Genomic DNA, 14,782 nt, shown 5'->3' on the forward strand with positions numbered 1-14,782 from the left:
GTTACATCCACTCAATTCCATGTACATTTGTAGCATGAAAACAGCCACAGATAATACAGAAAACAAATGTATTCCAATAAAATTTTATTTATGAACACTGAGATTTGAATTTCATAAAATTTTCACATGTTGCAAAATATTACTTATTTTTTCAAATCATTTAAAATTGTAAAAACTACTCTTAGCTTGCAACCTTACAAAAAAAGCTGGCATAAGCCACAATTTGCTTTGAATTAAAACCGCAAGACACACCACCTCAGCTACTACTACCCCCCACACACATATGCACGACACACATACACAAACACATTTTTGTTGCCTTAGTTCATATTACCTGAATGATACACACAAAAACCTAGGTTACAGGCATCTAGAAGATCCATGTGCAAATATCACAAATAATGTCCCAAGAAAACGTATTACTGTGATCAAGGAAGAAGGAAGCAAAGCATCATGAATGAGAAGAAATAAACGAAGAATAGAAACATATCTGTAAAAATTTAAGATATTGGAAATGACCACACAGAAAATATAACTGATTACTAATGTTTCAAGTGATAAGACTGAAAATATTTTATCACTTGAAAAGAACCATAAAAAATGACCATGAGGATTTGAAAAAGAACTAAAAAGAACATTAAAATTATTTTAAAAAACAACTGAAATTAAAAATAAATGAAACAGTTGAAATGAGCGAACTAAAAGACCTATCTGAAGAAATTACCCACAGTGAAAGAAGAAAAATACAGGAAAAAAAGAAACGTGAGAAAGAAAAAAATTTAATACATCCAAATTGGAGATTCAAAGAAAACAGCACTGAAATCATAACATTATGTTCTTTAAAACAAACAGAAATTAGTAACAACAACAAAAAAAAAAGATCAGACGTTCGAAGAGGTATTTTTTACCAATACATATCCCATCCCACATACTCTTTTACAATGTGATGTTGACACTTTCCCCTCTGTTCTCTGTCCCTTGAACTCAGACCTTTGTAACTGTCTTGACCAGCAGAATGTAGTGAAGTAAGGCTGAGCAACTTCAGAGGCTAGGTCATAAACAGCAACATAGCTTCTACTTGGCACTTTCTCCCTTTGAAATTCTAATGGTCATACCTTAACAATGCTTAAAAAGCTCCATGGACAAATCCACATGGAAAGGAACTCAGGCACAACTGCCAAGCTGAACCATTCCTGAATTCCTGACACACAAGAACCATAAACAATAATAATCCACTAAATTTGGGCTTAACTTGTTATGCTGCAATAGATAACTAATATCGGCAGAAATCCTCACACAGATGCAAACTAAATAACATAGTCCTAAATAACGCATGTGACAAGTAAATAGAAAATATTTTGAATAAACCCTAACAAAAACATTACATTCTAAAATCTGTGAGATGTAGCTAAGGCAATATTTTACAGGGAAATTTATAACCCTAAATATGTATAATAGAAAAAAACAAAAATTAGGGACCTATTAAAGAAGAGAGGAAAAAAATAGCAAAGTAAAGCTGGGAAAAGTCAAAGGAAATAGCAAAAATGAGAAATAAAAGGAAAATATAAAATAAAAAGGGTCAACAGAGCCAGAAGTGGGTCTGAAAAAACAATAAATTAGCAAACCTCTGACAAGACCATTAAGGAAAAGAAAGGGAAAGGAGTCAGAAAGGGCAAAAACTACTAATGTTGCAAACATTACAATGGCCCCCATATACTTCTATCAACATAGTATCCTATCAGCATAAATCCTAGGTAGCATAAGAAAGCAAGAAAAAATAACAAAAGGCATGAGGATTAGAAACAAGAAAGAGTTATTATCTGCATATGACATAACTGTGTATACAGAAAATGTGAAAAAAATTACAAATCACTTATTAATTCTATCATTTAACAGATACATGTTGACTTTAGTTTTATAGCTCTATAAACCAACAATTAAAAAAATAATCTTTTAAAGAGATAACTACTTACAATTGCATCAGAAAATGCGAAGTGCTCAAGAGCAAATCTAACAAATAATGCACAAAAACACCTGACAAAAATGAGACTTCATTATGAATCACTACAGAAATGGAAGGACATCCATGTTCATAGTTTGGAAGACTCAATGCTGGAAAAATGTCAGTTCTTCCCAAATTAATCTATAGAGTCAGTTCAATCTCAATAAAAATCCCAAATGTTGTTTTTCTGTTGGATTATTTGATGGAGTTTTTGTGAAATCCGACATGGTGATTCTAAAATATACATGGGCCAAAGTGTAATTCTAAAATACATATGGGCCAAGACTCTCCTGAAGAACAATGGCAAAGTGGGAAGACTTGCCTTACCAGACATCAAAACTTCTAAGCTATATAGGTAGTTAAAACAGTGTGTTACTAGTACAAGAATAGATAAACAAGACCAACAGAACAGAGAAGCAAATCCAGCAACAGAAGTACATAAATATGGAGTTTCCTGGTGCCCTAGTGGATAAAGGATCCAGCATTGTCACTACTGTGGCTTGGGTCATTCCTGTGGTGTGGGTTTGATCCCTGACCAGGGAACTTCCCCACGCCACTGCTGCAGTCCAAAAAAAAAAAAAAAAGAAAAAAAAAGAAAAGAATAGAAAAGAAAAAGGAGTTTCCGTCATGGCTTAGTAGTAGCGAACCTGACTAGTATCCATGAGGACACAGGTTACATCCCTGGCCTCGCTCAGCGGGTAAGGATCTGGCATTGCCATGAGCTGCGATGTAGGTCACAGATGCGCTTGGATCCTGCATTGCAGTGGCTATGGTGTAGGCCAGCAGCTGTAGTTCCGATTTAACCCCTAGCCTGGGAACTTCCATATGCCATGGATTAGGCCATAAAAAGACACCCCCAAAAAAGTAGTACATAAATACAGATACTTGGCATATGTAAGATGTGGCACTGCAGATCAGTAGTTTTTTGGTTTTTGGTTTTTGGGGGGGTTTTTTTGTCTTTTTGCTATTTTTTCGGCCGCTCCAGCGGCATATGGAGGTTCCCAGGCTAGGGGTCTAATCGGAGCTGTAGCCGCCGGCCTACACCAGAGCCACAGCAACACAGGATCCAAGCCGCGTCTGCCACTTACACCACAGCTCACGGCAATGCCAGATAGTTAACCCACTGAGCAAGGGCAGGGATCGAACCCGCAACCTCATGGTTCCTAGTCGGATTCGTTAACCACTGCGCCACAACGGGAACTCCCTGTTTTTGTTTTTTTTAAATCAATGCTGGAACAACTGAGTATCCACTTGGGGTAGAAGAGAATAAGATTAGATCTCAAACTATCCATAAAATCTATTCAAGGTAAAGACCAAATTTGTGAAAGGTTAAAACTTAAGAGCTCTTAGAATACAGAACATATTCTTCACCTCAGTCTAGGAAAGGGTTTCTTTAAAAGGATTCAAATGGCACTAGCCAAAGTTCATAAATTCAACTACATTAAAAGTGAGAAATTCTGTTGATCAGCAGGCATCAGAGAAAGTAAAATAGCAAACAACAACAAAGAAGATACAGCTATACTGTAACAGGTATAACTCAAGGGTCAGTATCCAAAAAACACAGAATTTCTAAAAATCAGTTAAGAAAAGCCTAGACCACCTTAAACAGAAAAAAATTGGGTAACCAACTTGAACATGCATATCATAAGAAGAAAACTCAAATGACTGTGAAAAGACACTCAACTTCAAAGATTAATAATCATGCAAATGCAATTTAAAACCCTAAGACATCATCACACCCTTCAGATTGGCAAAAGTTACAGCTGACAATACCAAGTGTTGAGAATGTAAAACAGAGCAAACTCTTACACAGTATTGTAATTATAAACTGAAATAATTTTGAAAAATACTTTGTCACTATCAAAGTTGAATTTGTGCATAACTGCCAACCCAGCAATTCCATTCCTAGGAATTCTAGAGAAATATTTATGCACTTACAGACATGAAACAGGTACAAGAGCACTCACCACTGAATTGTTTATATTAACAGCAAGAAACTGAAATCAACTCAAATGTCCGTCAAAATTAGAATGATTAAACTGAAGTAAACAATGAAACACTTTACCACAATGAACTATACCTAACAACAACTTGGAATTAATTTCACAAATGCTGAACTAAATTTTTAAAGTCACATAAAACATTCGTATAAAGTTCAAAAACAAGGAAAACACAATATTGTAAATAAATATACATTAAATTAAAAAAAAGACTTTTCTCAATTAAAAAAAAAAAGGAAAACTAAACTACACTGTTTAAGGATATATGACCTAGGATTTTAAATTATGAAGCAAAGCAAGAAAATGACAGTCACAAAAGGTCAGCATAATAGCCACTTCCACAGAGGATATGTTGACAAGGGCAAAAGGAGGGTGAGGTAAGGGGGAGGAAATTCTTGTTTGTTGGCCTAGGCAATGACAACACAAATATTCACTTCAGAGTTTTCTTCAAACTGTGTATGTTTTATTCATTCCCCTTTACACATTAATAAAGAGGAAAAGTAACAACTGCATAGGATTGCTAATAATAAATAAGCACTGTATGTAAGCCCCAAAGCCTGAATTCTTTGTATCCTAGCAGGTAACCTGCCCTCTCCCTTTAGTATTCCTATGTCTTGCTCTTTACACCTGTAAAGAGTGCATTATTTATCCACCTTATTAGACTGTAAATAGCTGTCCACTGAATGCTGGAAAAATCTGAGAGATTTAAGGCAAAAAGAGAAAGAAGAAAGGGTAAATAAAGTTAAGGAAAGGGTAAATTGTGGGGGAAAAAACAGTAAGAAAAGAACTTGACTTATCCTTACACAAAATCACCAGGATATCTATCAGGTTTTTAGCTCCAATGCTTCAAGAAGCCAGGAAGCATAAGGAGAGAAAGCAGGTAAATCATCCGTTGTCCCTTCTAACCCAGGTGCCATAAACAATTAAAGAAGATTAACATTCACTGATACCAACCACCTAATATTTAGATGCAACAAGGTGTAAGTGTACCTATGTCCCAAAATACATCTACTTTTCCTGAAATCCTCGTAACAGCAGCAACAACAACAAAACCAAAATAACAAAGCCTCCTCAGACTTTAAGGCTCTCTCTGGAACAAATCAACTCTTTCTCAATTACTTGAAGAAGAAACTTTACTTTTTAATTAATCTATTCAACATGTATTAATTTTTCACAGTTCAAAAGATTAGACACAAATAGGAGTTCCTGTTGTGGTTCAGTGAGTTAAGAACCTGACAGTCTCCATGAGGATGCTGGTTTGATCCCCGGCCTCACTCAGGCATAAGTCACAGATGCTGCTCAGATCCAGCATTGCTGTGGCTATGAAGTAGGTTGGCAGTTGCACCTCCAATTTGATCCCTAGCCTGGGAATTTCCATATGCTGCAGGTGTGGCCATAAAAAGAAAAAATAAAAATAAAAAATAAAAAGATTAAACACAAATATATGCATTATATCATATCCAGAATCATTCATAAAATTATGGTACACAACAGAGTATTATGCCTCCATAAAAAAGAATAAGATCTGTATGTACCAACACGGAGTGTTCTCTGGAATATATTATTAAATGGAATAAAGAAGAAGAAAAGCTATAGAACAGTACATATAATATATTACCTTTGGTGTATGAAAGGAGAATACAAACATACACATACAAAGAAAAAAAAACTGGAATGATTAATCAGAAACTTACAAAAATGGTTACCTATAGATAAGGAAAAAAGAGTAGAAGGGATGAGGATGAAAATAAGATTTCTACACATACTTTTATATCTGGTCTCTCTTTGAACTATATCAGTACCTTACATATTCAAAGAGTAACACTAAGTTAAAAAAGAGAGAAGGCAAATCCTAAAATGAAAAACAAATGGGCCTAAATACATATCAAATTAGTAACAATCGCAGTGAGGAAAAAAAAAGATTTCAAGTGACTTTTAAATATAGTACTAACAATAATTATAACCTTGGTGGGATATGTTCTAAGGACAAAATGAAACACAAAAAAAAACACTTAAACCTCACTGAGCAGTTTTATCTATTTTGAAACTACATGAGATACACTTAGGAAAAAAATACACCAATGTTTCATAAAATCATAAGATTTTTCAATGTAAAAGAGTTTAAGCTAAAGTACTTTCTTTAAAAAGATGAAGAAACATGCAATGTTAAATTTGAATTCGAATTACCAATATGATTTCATGCTTTTTTCCCCTCCCAACAAGGCCTAGAAGCGATGACAGCCCCATAAAAAGGAGCAAACTTAGCATCCAGATGTTGGTTTCTAAACATCATCCTCCACTACAAGGAGATGGGTCTCCTTGGAGAAATTGCTGATTCCAATCCAAAGCAGTACTTGGTGAGCCGAGGTCTCTTATACCCAAAAGTAAGGAATAACTCAGACTAATAATGGGTTTAATGCAAAAAGAACTCAGGGGTCTGCTTGAAGGGACTCCCCATATCTTTATTTGACACTATCAGAGCATCAAAAAAGAACAGTATCTCTAACTATTGTCATACAACAAATAAAAATCCAAGAGACCACTAACAAACTAATTTGTCACCACTGTAGATGACTATTAGACCAACTTAATTAGACAAGAAAGAATTAAGTATTTTATTTACTATGCCTTTTAGGAAGAACTGCAGTTCACTCCCAGGTGATGGTTATAAACCTTTTGTCAACAGAAAAATGTCAGCTAGTAAGTATAAAAATAACTACAGAATTAGAAATATCACTTTTCAAGCTTTCATTAAATAACTGATTTGCCCAAGACTCAACAAAAGATGCTAAAATCACTAGGTAAAGAATATTTGTAGAATGGAATTTTTGTATGACACCAAAATATCACCCCCGCAGATTATTGTACCTGATCATCAGAGGAAAAAAATACTTTTACAATGGAAAGATACAGCAAACACCACTTTAAACTTCCTTAAACTTAGATCACTAATACTGACGTTATATACCTCCTATGGTACTCAACATGAAATATAATCTCATTTATGAAGTATTCTTGCCAATACTTTCTAATGTGCATAAGCAAGTGTTTAAAATGTAACTTCCAATGTACAAGATATACAGGGTACAGAGGAACAAGTTAAACAAAAGAACAAAGAAAAAATCAGGTAACTAGAAAACAGACCATTCTATAAGATAATGATCTGGTCTTGTCAAAAATAATTTCAATATCATAAAGAAACTTTTTAAATTAAAAGAGACTAAAAAGATGATCAAATGCAATGCAAAAATTCTGAGTGATTTTTAGTTTGAAAAAATAAATTTACAGGAAAACTGGGAAAATTTAAATGTAGCCTGAATATTAAATGTTACTAGGAAATTACTATTATTTTTCCAAGGTGTTGGTAATGGCACTGTGGTGATGTGGAGAATATCTTTTTTTCTTAGGCTATATATGCTCAAGTATTTTGAGGTAAAAGTCAAAATATTCATAACTTTCAAAAGGCTCATTTAAAGTAAATACACACACATATATAGAGAAAACAATAAAGCAAATATGGATGGCATACTATTAACTTCTGAATCAAGGTAGCCGACTCATCAATGTTCTTTGTTATATTCTTTGAACTTTTCAATGTTTTCGAAGTTTTTTTATTATAAAAATTAGGGGGAAGACAGGAAGAGAACTTAAATCAGGTAGAGTTGCTAAAGAAGGTAAGGAAAAATATAACCTGGAGATCATTTATAAACACATATCCACACAGTTACCTGAAGAACTTTCTCACTTACTCTAAAAAACAAATCCAGAGACTACTCAGCTTACTATCATCTGATCAATATAAGTAAACAGATTTGAAACAAATACTTACACACTACAAACAGCAATAGTACTACAATCTGTCAATGATTTAAGGAATGTTTGTCATTGGCAAACAGAACATTTTGTTATGATACCTCGCAATGAATCAAAATACATTCTAACATCCATTAATCTGATATACTAAGAAATCAAGAAAAGCATTTGTTTAAAGATCTTTTTGAATTGAAAAATATGATTACATTTGAAAGACAGCTAGCAGACTATGCTAAGATTTACTTCTATAGCAACAAATTTTGATGGCCATTTATGCCACACAATGAAATTCTTTAAATTCTTTTTTTTTGTTTTGTTTTAAACAGTCTTTTGGTCTGTTTTTTTTAGGGCTGCACCGGTGGCATATGGAAGTTTCTGGGCTAGGGGTTGAATCAGAGCTGTAGCTGCTGGCCTATACCACAGCCACAGCTATGCAGGATCCAAGCCACTCTGTCACCTACACCACAGCTTACAGCAATGCTGGATCCTTGACCCACTGAGCGAGGCCAGGGATTGAACCCACATCCTCATGGTTCCTAGTCGGATTTGTTTCCACTGTGACACGACGGGAACTCCGAAATTCTTTAAATTCTTGATTTCATATTTAAATGTAACAAGAAATAGACATATTCAAGGAGGAAAAGGAAGACTTGTTGAGTATCAACTATGTGTTTGGTGCTTTATATAAAGTGTTTAACTCCAATGATAATCTCCGGAGATGAAATTTCTTTAAGCTGAGAAATGTTAAGTGACTTGCCCACGAATGACATCTCATAAGAGATGAGGCTGGAAATTGAATCAAGGTCTGTCGGAAATCCAGGCTTGAAAATCTATATTCTTTCCACTTAATTGACCTTAACAAACTTAATTTACAGACAAGAAAGCCCATCTGAGGGAAAAGTGTGTTTAAAAGAATATCTTCATATTCAAGGAGTTACATAATTTTAAAGTTTAAGAAAAATCAAAACTGAGAAAAAGAAAAGTACACTCTAAAATTACTGCTTGTTGCAAAAAAACCAATTCTTAGCAAGCCAGCTGTCTATGACACAGGACAGCTAGTCCTTTCCTCACTGTACATGTAAAATTACACTCCAGTTGCCCGTTGGATGACCCCACTGCCAAAATATGCTAGCAACATAATTCACATTAAAACCCAGAGGCCAAACACCATTTGGAAAGTGCTTTACATGTTTACTAAACCCATCTCTAGCACATTACCCACTCGAAACAGACCATTTTCAGAAAATAGTCTTTGATCTATCATACTCTTTTCTGCTACTCTAAAATAATAACAAAGTTATAAACAAGAAAATCTAAATACAAATATCCTATAACTGAATATTAAATTATATGATTTTAAATTTGTCTACTGCACAAAAATAGCCAAAACTACATTTCTCAAGTATAATATAAATCATGTATGTTCTTTCTATAGGATTAAAATTCCAATACCTTAGTCTTTTGTGTGTCTAAATATACACACAAAATATGTAGAGAAATTTATGTTAAAGGGTTTTCCCATTTAAAATTAAATTCTACTTAAACTGGATTAGTGACCAGAAGAGGGCACAAAGTGGCTTGTGAAGCTGTAGTAATAACCTATATCTTGATGTAGGTGTTGGTTACGGTGGTGTGTTCATTTGGTGAAAATTTACTGAGCTGTACATTTATCATGTATACGTTTTTGTATACTTTATAATTTATAATAAGCATATTGTTTTTTTCATTTTTTTTTAAATCCTCAATCTAAAAACCTACATTATACTGTCCTGATAGCAAAGAAGCTACACCCTAGTGAAGAAAACAGACAAGCTATTCAGATTTTCATTAGAAAGTTATGAAAGAAGCAAGGACTAATACTACCAGAATGGCACCTAACTTAACCTGGAGGAAGTAAATGAAAGCTTCCTGAAGAAATACCTGAAATGAGTCCTAAAGATCAGATGAGAAGCAAAGAAAAGGGGAAGGGAAAGACAGGAAAGGGAACAGAGTGCAAAAACCTATGTTCAAAGAGTGGATCAAAGAAATTAAGGAAGAGAGTAAGGAAGGAAAGCCTAGAGGATAAAAGTCAGATCATGAAAGATCTCACATACATGCCATGCTACAGTATAAGCTTTTTCCTGAAAGCAATGACAGGAAAGGCTATGATTAGATTTGTATTTGTCCTAAGCCAGTTATGGTGCCTACCATGTTTAAAACTCCATTTTGTGCGAAATTAGCCTGCACATTGCTCCATGTTTTTCACCATTATGATCCTGTCCCACACCCACATGTACAAATAAACACACAACCAACACTAAATGGCCAGAAGCAGTCATATGACCCAAGTACACAGGCTTGCTAGCAGCCCATGAGTAAAAGAACTAAGCCAAAGAGATTGTTTCTTGAGAATTCACACCAGAAAATCCTTGGAAGAAGGAAGAAGTTAGCAACAGGAGCTCAAGTTAAAAAGACAGCAGCCAGAAGGCAAGATATTGGCATAGGAGTGACACACTAGTTATAAGGAGGCAGAAATTAGGAATAAATAGAAGCTATGAGATGAGGGTGGGGGGGGGGATTAGAGTAGAAAGGAAAAAATAATACAAAAAGAAATAGAAAAAGTAGCTAACACAAGTTAACAGTAAAGCCCTCAAGTGAAATCTGTCTTTTCCTGCCTCCAGTTTATTTTTAAGTTCCTGTTCTTCCTGAAATCAAGCTGTTTAACTTTTCCTGGGTTCCCTTGTGCATGTTTTCTTTCAATCAGCACTCCATTACTTAAGGTAACTTAAGTCTGTTCCTTACAACTGAAAGAATCTAACTAAAAGAATATTTTAGAACATTTACCCCGGCAACTGTGCAAAGAATGAACTGGAGGTAAAATAAGAGACAGAAAAGAAGACCACTCAGAAAGCATTACAGAAGCCCAAAAAACATTTGGGGTTAAAATAAGAGACCACAAAAATAGCAATCAGAAATGATCTAAATATGAGGGACAATGTGCAGGATTAGTAATGTTGGTATACCATTTATCAAGATAGGAAATCAAAAGAAAAAATTGTGTTGCAGTTTGTCTCCTTCTACCCCCACCTTTTTGGAGGGAAGAAAGGTAGATTAAGAATTTTATTTTGTACATGTGTGAAGTGCTCATGAAATGTGAATCCAAGTGGATATATTCAGCAGCAGTGATTTACAAGGGTCCAGACTAGAGGCAAGAGCTCTACACCCCAGCTCTAGCCTTAGGAATAAACAAAGTTAATGTTATGGTTTAAAAATATGATTGGGGGAGTTCCTGTCATGGCTCAGCAGTTAATGAACCCAACTAGTATCCATGAGGATGTGGGTTTGATCCCTAGCCTCGCTCAGTGAGTTAAAGATCCAGCACTGCTGTGAGCTGTGGCATAGTTTGCAGACATGGTCAGATCCCGTGTTGCTGTAGCTGTGGCGTAGGCTGGCAGCTGCAGGTCTAATTTGACCCGTAGTCTGGGAAACTCCATATGCCGTGGGTACAGCCCCAAAAAGGCAAAAAAAAATTTAATTTAATTTAAAATAAAAAATAAATAAATAAAAATGATTGAAAAATCTTTGACTGTTACTAATATAACTAATTATAATTTATAACATAAATTTTCCCTTTTTTACTTTTATTTAATCGCCCTGTTTTTATAACAAATTTTTCAATAGCATAATCTAAATGATTAGAAAAGATGGGGTTTATATCATTAATTTCTACAAAGGTTTTACCTTTTTAAAAATCTAATAAACTGTTTACCCCATTTCTCTCATGCATTATGCACCAAGGGAAAAAAAACTGTTAAAAAGCCTTGTGTTAAGACAGTGAACCTGCTGATGTTTAAACTATAACAAGATTTTTTTAGACTTAATCACATAATTTGCTGGCTTAGACCTTTAACTCTACCTATACTGTAAGTGTTGGGTTTCTATCCTACAATTTTTTCTCCCCACCTACACTTTTTGCTCATAAATCTATTACTGTTAACCCAGAATTCAATAATGAGCTTAAGACACAAATTCAGTGCCTACTGGCTATTTACATCTGATCGAAGTATAATCACCCAAACTCAATGTCATAAATTGAATTCCTCTTTTTTGACAAAAATAAAAATTCCACTCCTCCCTCATATTGATCCTCACCTCAGTGAAAGGCACATGCTAGAAATCTAAATCTGATCCTCTAAGAACCCTCTCCCCAATCCCAAATCTAATGAAATTACCAAATCCTATCCATTCTCAAAAGCCAAATAAAGATCCACCATTATTATGTACTCTCCTGACACCTTTAGTCTACCTTCAATCCACACTTCTCAAATAGATAGTGATCTTTTAAAAATATAAATCTGATCCTTTCAGCCCCTTATTTTAAATCCTTCAATAACTTACTTGATAAATATTATAATCTCTATCAAAGCTAATCACTCCATGGAAGCTCAAAGGTTCAATGAGAAATTCAGTTTATCCTTTTTTGCAGGTTCACAAAAGAACCATCAGGAAATTTTTTTAAATCCTGAAAATTACTTAAAACATATATATATATAAGTTCCCTGGTAGATTAGCGGGTTAATGATCCAGCGATGTCACTGCTGTGGCTTGGGTCACTGCTGTGGCATGGGTTCAATCTCTGGCCTGGGAACTTCCGCCTGCCATGAGCATGCCAAATAAAATAATAAATAAATAATAAAAAAAATACACATAGCAGCTGATACATTTAAGAGAAAAGCATGCAGCAATGTTAATAAAACCGAAGACTGAAAATAACCTCAAGACCACCAAAATGATATGCTATCCAGCCAGTAAATGAGGCACTTCCAAATGTACAACCGTTGAGTGATCTCTAGGATCTATTATTAAATGGGGGTGGGGGGAGAAGGGTAGGGGGAAGCTATATACATACCATCTAGTACACAAGCATTTGTGGTGTTTTAAGAACATAAATATACGAGTTCCCTCGTGACCTAAGTAGGTTAAGGATCCAGCGTTGTCACTGCTACGGTACAGGTCACTGCTGTGGCACAGATTCGATCCCTGGCCCAGGAACCTTTGCCTGCTGCAGGTGCAGCCAAAAAATACATATTTTTTACACACACACACATAAGTGTGTAGACCTGTATGCTAGAAATATCGCAAGAACAACACACACAAAGATGGAAATAGTGGTTGTTCCTAAGGAGGGAAAATGGGTGGTTGGAAGATACAGGGAAAAGAGAAACTTTTTACTACATACTCTTTTGAACCTTTTGATTTTTATACTATGTCTAATTATGACCTATAATTTTAATATGATTTTCTCCTTCCTCGGTTCCACATACAAAAAATAAAAAATTTTAAAGTACTGACTACAAAAATCTCTCTATACTTCATCCCTATACCAACGTTAAAATTATGCAGTGATCATCTGGTGTAAAATTACATTTCCTTCTTGACAGCTCAGGAGTTCAACAAACTATGTTTTACTGTTTAACTACTGCTAATAAGGCTGTTGATAATGACATTGGTGAACACTGCAATGATAACTGTACCTGCCTCTTGAAAAAGCAAGTCAGCAGCACCAGGTAGCAGAATTTTATTATTAAACTGACATCAAAATCTTCAGAAATTAAGGAAAGCTACAAATCTTACTTTTCCAGCAAATTCTAAAACAGCAAATCCAAAAAAAAAAGTATCTTGCTATCCTTCAAAAGCAGTGCAAAAGAGCTGTAAAAATCTACAAGAAGGTGAAACAAATGATACCACATGGAGACATTCATTACTGTTGTGTTAATTAACCCTTCCAGAAGTCCCTAAAATGTCAGATCTGTACTACCCCACACATTCTACAGAAGATGAGAAGCAGGCTGTGTGACCTTACAATAGCACACACCGCCTGCCCTGGGCTTCCATGATCTTCCATCTCCCTCTTTCTAAAGCCCGGAGACTAAACCTCCAAACATGAGTGTCAATTGGTCCCCTTAGCCCCGCTGGGGGGAAAACACTAGGCTAAGCAAAATGCCTTCAGGATTTCACGGCAAAGCCCTTTCAACCAAAGAAAGGATCACGACCTCGGAGAAAGATATTAAGGTCTGCCTAAGGAAAGGAGGTCTAGAAGAAGAGGCCGCTGCTGGTGTCTAAAGAGGAGCTGACACCAGATTTCTTGGGAAGTAAGAGCATCATGAAACAGACTATCTGAAAGACGAGGTGAGTAAGGGAAGAGCTTCAGCTAGGCGGTGAGCAGGTCCGCTAGGAAGAGGAGTGGGCAGCGATGGATCTGCCTTGGAGCTGGGGGTCGCAATGGGTTTAGAGGGCAGGCGTAAACGGATCTGAGGAACTGTGATTGGGTCAGCTCACAGGAGGATGCAACAGTCTCGAGGCCCCATTAAGAGTACTACGAGAGTCCGAAGAGGGTTCTAGTGGGGTGTGATAGGGTGAGAGGCCCGAGACTAACACCAGGAGAGGTTGGAGCGCCGGAATGGTGCCTGGCCAGAGGAATACACGATGGGTGGGGTCCACTGGGTACCCGGGGCAGCGATCGGGTGTCAGGGAGGCTCCAGCGCAGACTAGCTCGCGGGGCGTCTCCGCTGGGGCGGGGCGGGGCGGCCCCGCAGGAGCCAAAGAGAGAGACCGAGACGTGGGCCGGGCTGGGCGGCAGGGCCGCTGGGCGGCTTGGGCGGGTCTTACCTCGGGCTCCGCCGCGGTGGCCACCGCAGCCCCCTCCTCTTCGGCGGAAGCCGCCTCCCAGACTCGGCCCCAGAGTCAGGCCGGAGGAGACAGCAGAGGCCAAGATCACCAAGGGTCGGACGGCTCCGGGAGGGTGGGCCCAGCTGCCTTAGGGTCTGGGCGAGCGGCCGCCGCGCATCCCCCGCCCTGTCAGAGAGACTCCGCCCGGCCTGGGCAGGCACATCCCCGGCCGCACCCGCCCTGAGACCACGCGTTCAGTCGCCGCCTCAACCGCTACTGCCGCCTCTGCGGGTGTAGCGGGTGCCTCCACCGTCGCCTC

General features: G+C 36.9%; 1 protein-coding gene across 8 annotated transcripts in view; it reads right to left on the reverse strand.

Moving 5' to 3' along the window:
- The window catches only part of MYO9A (myosin IXA), a 235,527-nt gene extending 220,939 nt beyond the window's left edge, over nucleotides 1-14,588 (reverse strand). For all 8 annotated transcript variants that reach the window (XM_047767208.1, XM_047767209.1, XM_047767211.1 and 5 more), the window contains exon 1: nucleotides 14,464-14,588. The gene's annotated coding sequence lies outside the window, so the exon portion shown is untranslated. The remainder of the gene's footprint in view (nucleotides 1-14,463) is intronic.
- Nucleotides 14,589-14,782: the final 194 nt, after the last annotated feature.

Source organism: Phacochoerus africanus, chromosome 2 (assembly GCF_016906955.1).
Source record: "Phacochoerus africanus isolate WHEZ1 chromosome 2, ROS_Pafr_v1, whole genome shotgun sequence".
In the NCBI taxonomy this organism is placed as follows: Eukaryota; Metazoa; Chordata; class Mammalia; order Artiodactyla; family Suidae; genus Phacochoerus; species Phacochoerus africanus.